Here is a 10,218-nt window from a genome sequence, read left to right as displayed (position 1 = left end):
CAACTTTGGTTTGAGGCAGAGCAGAGAATCGTCTGCTTTGGGAATGGAAAGTATGGGGCAATTATTCCATTTCATACATCCATTGACTAGACTATTCCAGATTCAGCAGCCCAAACAGAGCTGGGGTGCTGTTCTATTGCTGCTTCTGATAATACTGGTGAGAATAGGCACTTTATGTGGAACAATATCAGTGCTATAATATTCTGCACTCAACATCTTCCAAAATGGTAGAACCCTAGAAGAGACCATCCTTGCCCCCCCACTAGGGTTGCTACCTAGCCGGTATTTTACCGGCCTGGCCAGTAAAAATAATCACTAATCCCAATGTGCTTAATAGGGAAAAAAGACAAATATATAGGAAGGCCGATATTTTTTTCCAGAAAAGGTGGCAACCCTACTCCCACCCATGCACTCTCCTTTAGATCATCCTTCCCACCCAATTCTTCTCTATATATTCCCATCATCTCATCTTCAGTTGAGTCTATTGTCTCATTTTCTCTAACCAGCCACCCCACTATATTCTCTATATTCCCGTCTTTTCTTACTACTCATCTCTGCCTTCCCCATTATCTTGTTATCTATCAGTTCTCTCTCACTCCCATCTTTTTCATCATCGCCATCCTCTCCCCTCCTTATCTTCCCCCTCTTCTCTCCATACTTTCTCCCCACTCTTCTTCATTATACCCCATCTATCTAACGTCTCTCTATAATCAAAATGGAAAAAATAATCATGCACCACAAAGCCAGAAACATGTAGCGTGCCTTCAATGTTGAATAAATGTCCACATTGTAGTTTGAAACTATTGCTTTGCACTGTTTGATTACTTTTTCCTTTTTGCAAGTAACAGGTGGTCCACAGACACCTTTAATCAGCAGTTGTAAAATTTAAAAAAAAGAAATTCTGTACAATCCCTTATTCTCTCCGCCCTTCCCCTCCTTCTCTACTACCTTTTTCTCCCTCTTTTCTATAATACCACCATCCCCTCTCACTACTATTCCAGCTCGTCCAACAGCTTGGTCAGTCTAAACAGAACAGTAGAAAAGTGGCCATAAATGTGAAAAGGCCCTTTTCTTTGTGTCAGCCCTACTCACCCACCTCATGCATTTGTGCCTCACATCTCATTATTTCAGGCCCTGGTGTTTCCCATTAAATGCCTGTTTTTCCTTAAATTTGGCTGAAGTTCAGTGGTCAGACCCAACAGTAACTGATAGCCCCTTCTCTCTGTGCCTGTGATGCTCCTGGGCTTTCTCATTGAACCCCAAATCCTTCTGCATGATTATGTTCAGAAGGAAGTCAAGGTACAATGACTGTGACCCAGAATTTATACATTTGTGTATTGATTGGATCATAAACCAGAATCTTTTGATTCCTCAAGATGTCCTTAATAAGTCTTTTCTACATTCTTCTGTAACAGAAAGCTGCCTTGTCTGGTCCTGTTTATGGTTCAGTTCCTCCTATGCCCAAACTGCATAGTTATGGCAGTGACATGTTTTAGGTCAGTTCCTCCTAGGCCTAAAGGGCATAGTGATGGCATTAAAATGCTTATGGTTCGGTCTCACCCTAATACCAAAGTGTACTAAATGGCATAGTAATGGGAGAGAATGTTTATGGGTCTGTCCCCCCAGGCTTAAAGTACATAGCAATAGCAGTGACATGTTTATGGATTGGTTCCACACTAGAACCCAACAGCATAGTAATAGCATTAAGAAAGCATGTCTATTTTGTTCTGAGTAGTTCTTGGGAAATCTGACATGGGTTGTCTCCTTGCTGAACTCATCCAACCGAGATGAAATCCTGCAGCTTGTGGAGATGGCCAGGTTAAGTAGCTCTTCCATAAACCCACTTGGACAAGCCTATGATCCTAATCAGTGTGACCTTCTGAGATCTATGGCCTCCCCCCATGTCAAACCCTACCCAGCCAAGCTCAGGTTAGTGCTTTTTTACTGTGGATCTCAGGCTTTGCAGGTGGAATAAAGTGAATCTGAGCAGCAATGGCCCTTGGGTTCCACTGAGCAGTAAAGTCCATGGCAGCTATATTGTCTGGTACAATGATATATTGACATACTGTATAAAAGGTAAAGCCCTCCTACCCATCAGATGGAGCCTCTTCTCAACCACGTTATTTTTTGTTCTGCAAACACTGAAGGAGCTGCCATTGCACTGGACCCCAGAACAGGACAGTATCCTGAGCATGTCAGCCCGCAGCCTCCTGCTCACATTGAGAAATAATGAGGAGCTGATCCTGTGAATCCCAACCCATGAAATCACTGCAGCCTCTAAAGGTGGCCATACACGGGCCGATAAAAGCTGCCGACAGACTGTGTCTGCAGCTTATTGGCCCGTGTATGGGGGCCCCCGACGGGCTTCCCCGATTGAGATCTGGCCGAAAGTCGGCCAGATCTCGATCGGATGGGTTTAAAAATCCCGTCGGATCGCGGCCTCATCTGTTCGTTGATGCGGTCCCGCGATCCGACCGCCCGTTTGCCGAATGCTAGGATCTGATCGTTGGGCCCTAGGGCCCACGATCGGATCTGCCCGATATTGCCCACCTCAAGGTGGGCATATCGGAGGGAGATCCGCTCGTTTGGCGACATTGCCAAACGAGCGGATCTATCCATGTATGGCCACCTTTAGTCAGGGATCACCTCTTGGTCCTGAAAACAGGTGAAGACGGCTAATACACATCTGCCCTTACCAGCCCCCATTCCACAGACCTGACCATCTACTATTCTCTGTACTATACTAGGAACATAGTGTTACTAGCCCCCGTACTACAGATCTGATTCTCTACGCTCTCGGCAATACCAGGTGGACAGTTATAGAGGAAATAGATACCAGTCAATGCCCTGTAGATATTACATCAATCTAATTCTGATGAAATAGAGGTTTCCAAGAAAGGGCTACATTTTGTCCAACCATGGATTTGAATTATTTTAATGCCTTTGTTGATGTACAAATATTAATCAAACAATTTTCTCTTAAAACATATTTTGCATTACCAGATACTATAAAACGAATGGCGTTATAATAGGAGAGTAAATGAAAGTGATGCGGAGTCTGGACTGAGTATTAAAATAGGCCCTGGCATTCCAGGTACACAGAGGCCCAATCAGTCCACACAGAGGCCCAAACAGCCCCCACCAGCCCACTAAATACTGATTTTCTATGGCACCTTATAGCAGCCCCTCTGGCATTTGCCAGAACCCACAGATTGCCAGTCCAGGCCTGTGCGGATTTCATCAGAGCTCACCCGGTTCGCCGTGTTTTCCCAGAAGCTGCCCTCACGAGACGCCGGCTACTTTGCCGGTATACCGTGCTTCTTTCTCTATAGCAATTCCCGAATTACTGGGCGCTAATCTGGAACTCCATGTAGGGACGCAATCTTTTTCTTTCAAAAGCAGCTTTATTAAAAACCACACAGTAGTAAACTTCTTGTGCTGTGGCAGTGCTAGACTTCCGCATTTCTTGCCTTAATACTCGGCACTTCCTCAGAGTCAGTGAAAGTCACGTGGCTCACGGTTTAAGTAACGTGTATATTGCTCATTAAGCATTCAATTACAGGTGTAACGTGTTAAAAGAGTGTTCAATAATATGTGATAAGATTAAACAAAGAAAACATGTAAAATACACTATGCAAACATGCAAAATATAACATCTAAAATATGCTTGTTACATTGAATGTGCAAAACGTTACAAAGTATTTAAATATGAAACATATAAAGGAATTGTGATACAGAATCTCCATATAATATTACACATAATGCTGTGATACGCATTATACAACAGTGTTTCTAAAAACAATATATTGTTACATAATAGTTGAAAATCAACTTAACTTATGAATTTTTAATGTTTTATCTAAATTAATATTATCCTCTAATGAATCCTGTTATTCCATTACTGCCAATATTTACATGCTTTTATCCACTTGAGTCACTAAAGGGAGTGGAATACATCTCTGTAAATTAGCTTATCATTTTTATTTTGTTTTATTCTAATTTAAATTTCTGATCTTGGGAAGATTGTAAATACATTTGTTAGTTAAAAAATCTACAATTTTATTCTTTTTAGCACTCCATGATATTGTGTATATTAATTTGATTTCATTATTATATTAGTTAGGATACTTAATAAATGAATTTTATGATCATTATCTTATGTATTTGAATTCATTCAGTTTCATATTTCAAATCAATTATTTTAATTATGTTCAAATCCTATGTTCATATTAATAAAATGCCTCAGTCCCCTTTATTATGTGTTTTGTATCTGTCTTAGTTACTTATCATATTTTATTCCTGTATTATGTAAGAATTAATTATCCATTTTTGAACGTATATTCTTTTAGCGTATATAATATTTCAAATCACATTCCTTGTTGAGGCCTCGTGGTTTTACTGTATTCAAAGTGAGTATCCATTTGAATTCTCTCTTGGATAGTATATTATCTATATCTCCCTTTCTCTTCCCCAATTTAACTCTATCTATCACTTGAAAGGTTATATACTGTTCAATAGCGTTATGCTCTTTTATAACATGTTCAGCTATCACAGAAGAAATATCACCTCTATTAATGTATGCTATATGTTCCAACACTCGATCCTAGTAGTTTTGCCAACATATTGTTGTCCGCACTTGGATGTAGCATATGTGTTACTTTTGTATGTCTTTTGTGTTGTGGTACTCTGAAACTGATCTGATCTCTCTATAAGCACTTGCAGATATTCGCCCCACATCTAAATGTGCCTAGAACAGTCAACCAATTAGTCCGATTACTCTTATCCGGTAGCATACGTGGTGCTACCTTGTCTCCTAAATTGTAACCACGTCTGTATACAATTTGTGGTTTTTTAAGATCCATGGTGGATAAAATTGGATCCATATGTAATACAGACCAATGTCTATACAGTAAATTATTTCTTTGGCTTCCATACTGTAAGTAGTTATATATCGCATTCTGTTGTTAGTCTGTTTGTGTTTAATCTTATTAGGTATAGAAAGTAACTCAGCTCTGTCTCTCAGTATCGCCTTATCATAGGCTTGTTTAACACAATCAGTTTCATATCCTCTGCTTATTAATCTGTCCCATAAATCCATAGCTTTCTCTTGGAAAGTATCCCAAGTGGAACAGTTCCTGATGAACTGTCCAGTCGGTATACTTCACAAGAGAGGTTCTGGGTGGCTACTATTTCTATGTAGTAGTGAATTCCTACTAATAGATTTCCTATATACATCTGTATGGATTCTGTTATTCTGTGATATGAATTGTATATCCAAAAAAATCTATAGTGGTCTTATCACTATTATATGTAAATCGGATGTTGTTTTGGTTGTTACTGCAGTGACCCTACTATATGCTTTCATAGTTACACAAATTACTGAAATATGGAAGAGATAAACTCATTCTTCCATTCAATGTCAGTTAACTTGCTAATTGCATCACCACTGTCTCGTAAATATGAAGATAATTGGGTCACCATGGGTTGTATTAATTTGTCCACATACTCACTTAGTCTCATTGAGAGAACCTATGCCAGCTGCTATAGGTCGACCTTTAGGCCTTTTGGGATCTTTGTGTACTTTAGGAAATGTATGGAATATAGGGACCCTCGGAAATTCCACTTTCAGGTATTGTAATTCATTATCATGTAATATATCTATATCTTCTATATTTCAGTAACATATTTCTTTCTATATTTCTATATTTTCTTTCTATTTAATATATTTATATAATATATAAATATTAATATATTATGATAATATTAATATATTAATATAATATATTTTTTATTTTATTTTTTTTTATATTTTATTCTATATTTCTTCTATATTTGGCCTATAATGAGACATAGCAAATAACTAGGTGGCCCTGGTGTGTGGCTCAATTAAATTTAATAAAGTGAAGTACACTGGAATATGGATGAGGCAATTCTCCTGTGTCATAGCTCATCTTCGTGTGATGTGTCACAAGTTCCACTGGGCCACCCCTTGTCTTCACCATTGACATATTTTCATGGCTGCACTCTGATGCTTGCACCCCTTAGGGCTTGGGCTGGACGCAGTGCCAGCTGCAGATAGTTTGGAGAGAAAGCCATCAGCAGGGCCAAGTGACAGAAGCCAAGGAGGGGGGAATTCGGGACATAGACTAGCTGGTGGTGCCATGGAGTGAAGACACACAATCTGCAGTTTAGATTGGAAGATGCATGGATAACCAGATGGCCGTCAAAAAAGTGGTGGCAGCTTAGAGAGAAAACCAGTGACAGGAAGTTGGGAGAAGAGACATGGAGGACCAACCTGTGGTGGAAGTTGGGAGAGAAGAATGACCCTTAGTGGAAGCTGGGAGAGGAGGCAGCCCTGTGGGGGCAGTTGGGAGAGGAGGCAGCCCTGTGGGGGCAGTTTGGAGAGATGAAAGACCTGTGGGGCAGTTGGGAGAGAAGATAAGCCTGTGGGGGCAGCTGAGAGAGAAGACAGTCCTCTGGGGGCAGCTGGGAGAGAAAACATCCCTGTGGGGGCAGTTGGGAGAGGAGACACGGGACACTTTCCACTGCATCCAAAGGAGCTCAGCCAGAGGCTTGTTGCAACCTGATCATTCTGGATGTGGCAAATAGGGTAAGTATCCAGTGGGCAAATAATGGGAAATAGTGGGGATATGTTGTTTGGTGGGATTATTTCTGGGGAGTATTGTTGAGAGGATGGAGGCAGAGCCATTCTCCAGACACCTTTAATCTGAAGTTGTGTTTTTTACAGGACTCTGCAGAGGAATCCTGCACTATCATTTGTCATGTTTTCCAGATTATCTATGGAGACCAAAGTATTGAGTGTGTTGACCGTGTTCGATACAATTACACCTCCCCACCCGATAGGCCATAGCTGTGTCGATGTGAGATGGAAATTGGGAACCAAGTGTTGTGCAACTTGCTGCCCTCCAAGGCTTTGCGTAGTCCAGCAACAGCTTCAAGTACCTGTTTTCCCCTCAGGTTTGGGCCTACATTGCCAAGGCCCTCTGCATAACGCTACTGGCTACACTGCAACTTCCAGGGATGTTAGAAGGCTGAAGTTGGCACTGCAACAGTTGGTCATCCCTGAAGGAGAAGGAATGCTTCAATCACTGAGGGGTGCCACATGATACCCCGGTCTGTGCTCCTGTCTGCACCAGCCTGGATTCTGTGTGAGCACCATGGAGTGACTGCCTTCCTGCCTCTTCTGTCTTTTTTCGCAGGCAATAGTCCCCCAGGCCGGTGCAGTTTTCTGCTCAACGTTCTGGGATATCAGGTAAACAATTATAATAGCCCGGGGGGGGGGGGCTTTCACCTCAATGGTTGAAGCATTTCTTCTGCTTTTATTATAATGCATATTCTGGGGGAAAAGAAGGAATTTTATTAGGCAGTTTCATTGCATTTATGTATTCAGAGCATTATAAGCCCTGGGCCTAAAGGCTTGCACTCAGTGCTTCACATGCAGTTTAACCCTTAGCTCACTAGTGCGCTTGATGTTACAGATGAGAGCTCTCACACTTATGGGACATTTGCATAGAATGCTGATTTCAGCTGCCACAGCTCCTTGTAAGTTCCAACCCCCAACTTTCCTAGGCTCCTGTCTGCACACCATATTTCTGTCATCTTTCTTTGTAACCCAGATGATTTTCCCCATTCTGATCTTGAGGGACCCTTTGTTCTCTCTGATATCCTGTGCCTCACTAACACCCCTGTGATTCCTGTGTCTCACTAACACCCCTGTGATTCCTGTGTCTCACTAACACCCCGTGATTCTTGTGTCTCATTAACAACTCAGTGATTCCTGTGTCTCACTAACAACCCCATGATTCCTGTGTCTCACTAACAACCCCGTGATTTCTGTGCCTCACTAACAGCCCCATAATTCCTGTGTCTCACTAACACCCCCATGATTCCTGTGTCTAACAGCCCCATGATTTCTGTGCCTCACTAACACCCCCATGATTCTTGTGTCTCACTAACACCCCCATGATTCCTGTGTCTCACTAACACCCTCATGATTCTTGTGTCTCATCAACACCCCCTTGATTCCTGTTGCTCACTAACACCCCCCTAAATCCTGTGTCTCACTAACACCCCCCTGATTCCTGTTTCTCACCAACACCCCTGTGATTCCTGTCTCACGAACACCCCCATGATTCTTGTGTCTCACTAACACCCCCATGATTCTTGTGCCTCACTAACACCCCCTTGATTCCTGTGTCTCACTAACACCCTCATGATTCTTGTGTCTCATTAACACCCCCCATTCCTGTGCCTCAATAGAACACCCATAATTCCTGTGCCTCACCTGCAAGCCTATGCCATGTTGCAGCAGAGCTTGGCAGTTGGGTGCAGTGGCACTGAGGAGGGCAGTGTGGTGCTGGAACAGCAACAGGAATATTTAGCCACTGTGAGGCACAGAAATTCAATACAGAAGGGCCAGTTCCCTTACAAGAAACACTTGTGAAACCATAACCATCAGATGCTTATGTTGCTTGTAGTAACGGTTGGTTGCTATGGGACACAGCCCAGGGTAATTTTCTTTCCCCTTCCTCTATTTGCTTGGTAAACATCCCATGACTTCAACCCTTCATTAGGCCAAAGGGCATTTGGATGAACGGCTTAACCTTAAAAGCAACCAACCCTGAGTTTGCTAGAAACACAAACATCCCTGTGCATGTGGCATTGGAGAGCAGATATCACCACAACTCCTGCCTCCTAGTTGGGATGGAACATTCCTTTGGGTTCTAAGCAGGCTGGTCCTTAATTTTTTAGCTGAGGAACAAGTTGTTGCCCATGGAGATACAGAAGATTGCAGCCCAACTGCTCCAGTACCAGCTTGGAATGGAGGTGGGAGAATATTACAGGGAGTTGTTACAGTGCTACGCAATATGTTGGCGCTATATAAATACATGTTAATAATAATACACTTATAAGGGGACAGTCGGAAATTCTGGGTAAGTGAATAGTTTGTGACCCAACCACTGAAAAGTAAGAATCAGTGTGGAGCTCAGCAATGAGTGTCCCTTCTCAGAGCACAATGGAGGTCTGAACACTCCTCTACTCTACTGTACTATGAAACCAATATGGCAGCCCCTACTAATATGTATACTGTAAATACAACTATACAGAGGAGGATGATCTGGATGCACTATAAACTATACCCTCGTACTGTACTATGAAACGAATATGGCAGCCCCTAATCATTTTGCGATCTTCCTGGAGAACATTTGGATCCGAGAGGGTGGAATTCTGACGGACAGTTTCGGAAGGATTAAGCGTAGCAAGAGCAACACCTCGGCATTCAGTAAATACGACAGTCCGTAATTATGATAACTGCTCACCAGGCTCCCAGTCGGAGTCATTTCACCGAATTATCAGCGACATTACACAGAACATTGAAGCGATGTCGCAGGATGGTGATGACCATTTGAGACTTCTGGGCAAGGATTTAGCAACTAGAGAAGCCCAATCTAAATTCTATTTCATGCGTGGGGAAGAAAGGGCTCGGAACAGACGCAGATGTCAGGACATTGTTTGGCGTTAATTTTGTGCACAGAACTGATGTTGTAACCATGATGAATTAGGCTGCAACCGGGCACAAAATACTGAGCAGGGAAAAGTCTGAAGCAGAGTACAGGTATGGGACAAGTTATTCAGAAACCCATTATCCAGCATGCTCTAAATTACGGAAAGGCCATCTCCCATAGACTACATTTTATGCAAATAATCCAACATTTTTAAAATGATTTCCTTTTTCTCGGTGATAATAAAACAGTACCTTGTACCTGATCCAAACTAAGATATAATTAATCCTTATTTGAAGCAAAACCAGCCTATTGGGTTTATTTAATGTTTACATGATTTTCTAGTAGACAAGGTATTAAGAGCCAAACTACAGAAAACCCCAGGTCCTGAGCATTCTGGATAACAGGTCCCATACCGGTACCAGCTTGAGAACCTTTTACTGGAGGTGCACAGGGCTTGTCCTATACCCTATTGAATCAAAGCTCACTTACCCTAAAGCTGCCCAACATATAGTCCCACAGCAGAAAAGCCATGTGGGTGACAGGAGCAGAGGATTATTACCTTTAAATTAACTTTTAGTATGACGTAGAGTGTGCCATTCCAAGACAATTTGCAATTGCTTTTAAATTTGTATTTTTTTTATTTTGAGTTAAGCTTTTAAAATCAGCAGTTCTCCAATTTGCGATTTCAACC

At 42.0% G+C, this 10,218-nt stretch overlaps 1 pseudogene; it reads left to right on the top strand.

Annotated features, from left to right (window-relative positions):
- Positions 1-1,233: 1,233 nt before the first annotated feature.
- On the top strand, positions 1,234-6,871 carry LOC108702197 (annotated as a pseudogene).
- The last annotated feature ends 3,347 nt before the right edge of the window (positions 6,872-10,218 follow it).

This window comes from Xenopus laevis, chromosome 9_10S (genome assembly GCF_017654675.1).
Source record: "Xenopus laevis strain J_2021 chromosome 9_10S, Xenopus_laevis_v10.1, whole genome shotgun sequence".
Taxonomy (NCBI): Eukaryota; Metazoa; Chordata; class Amphibia; order Anura; family Pipidae; genus Xenopus; species Xenopus laevis.
This window is presented reverse-complemented; position numbering and strand designations above follow the sequence as displayed.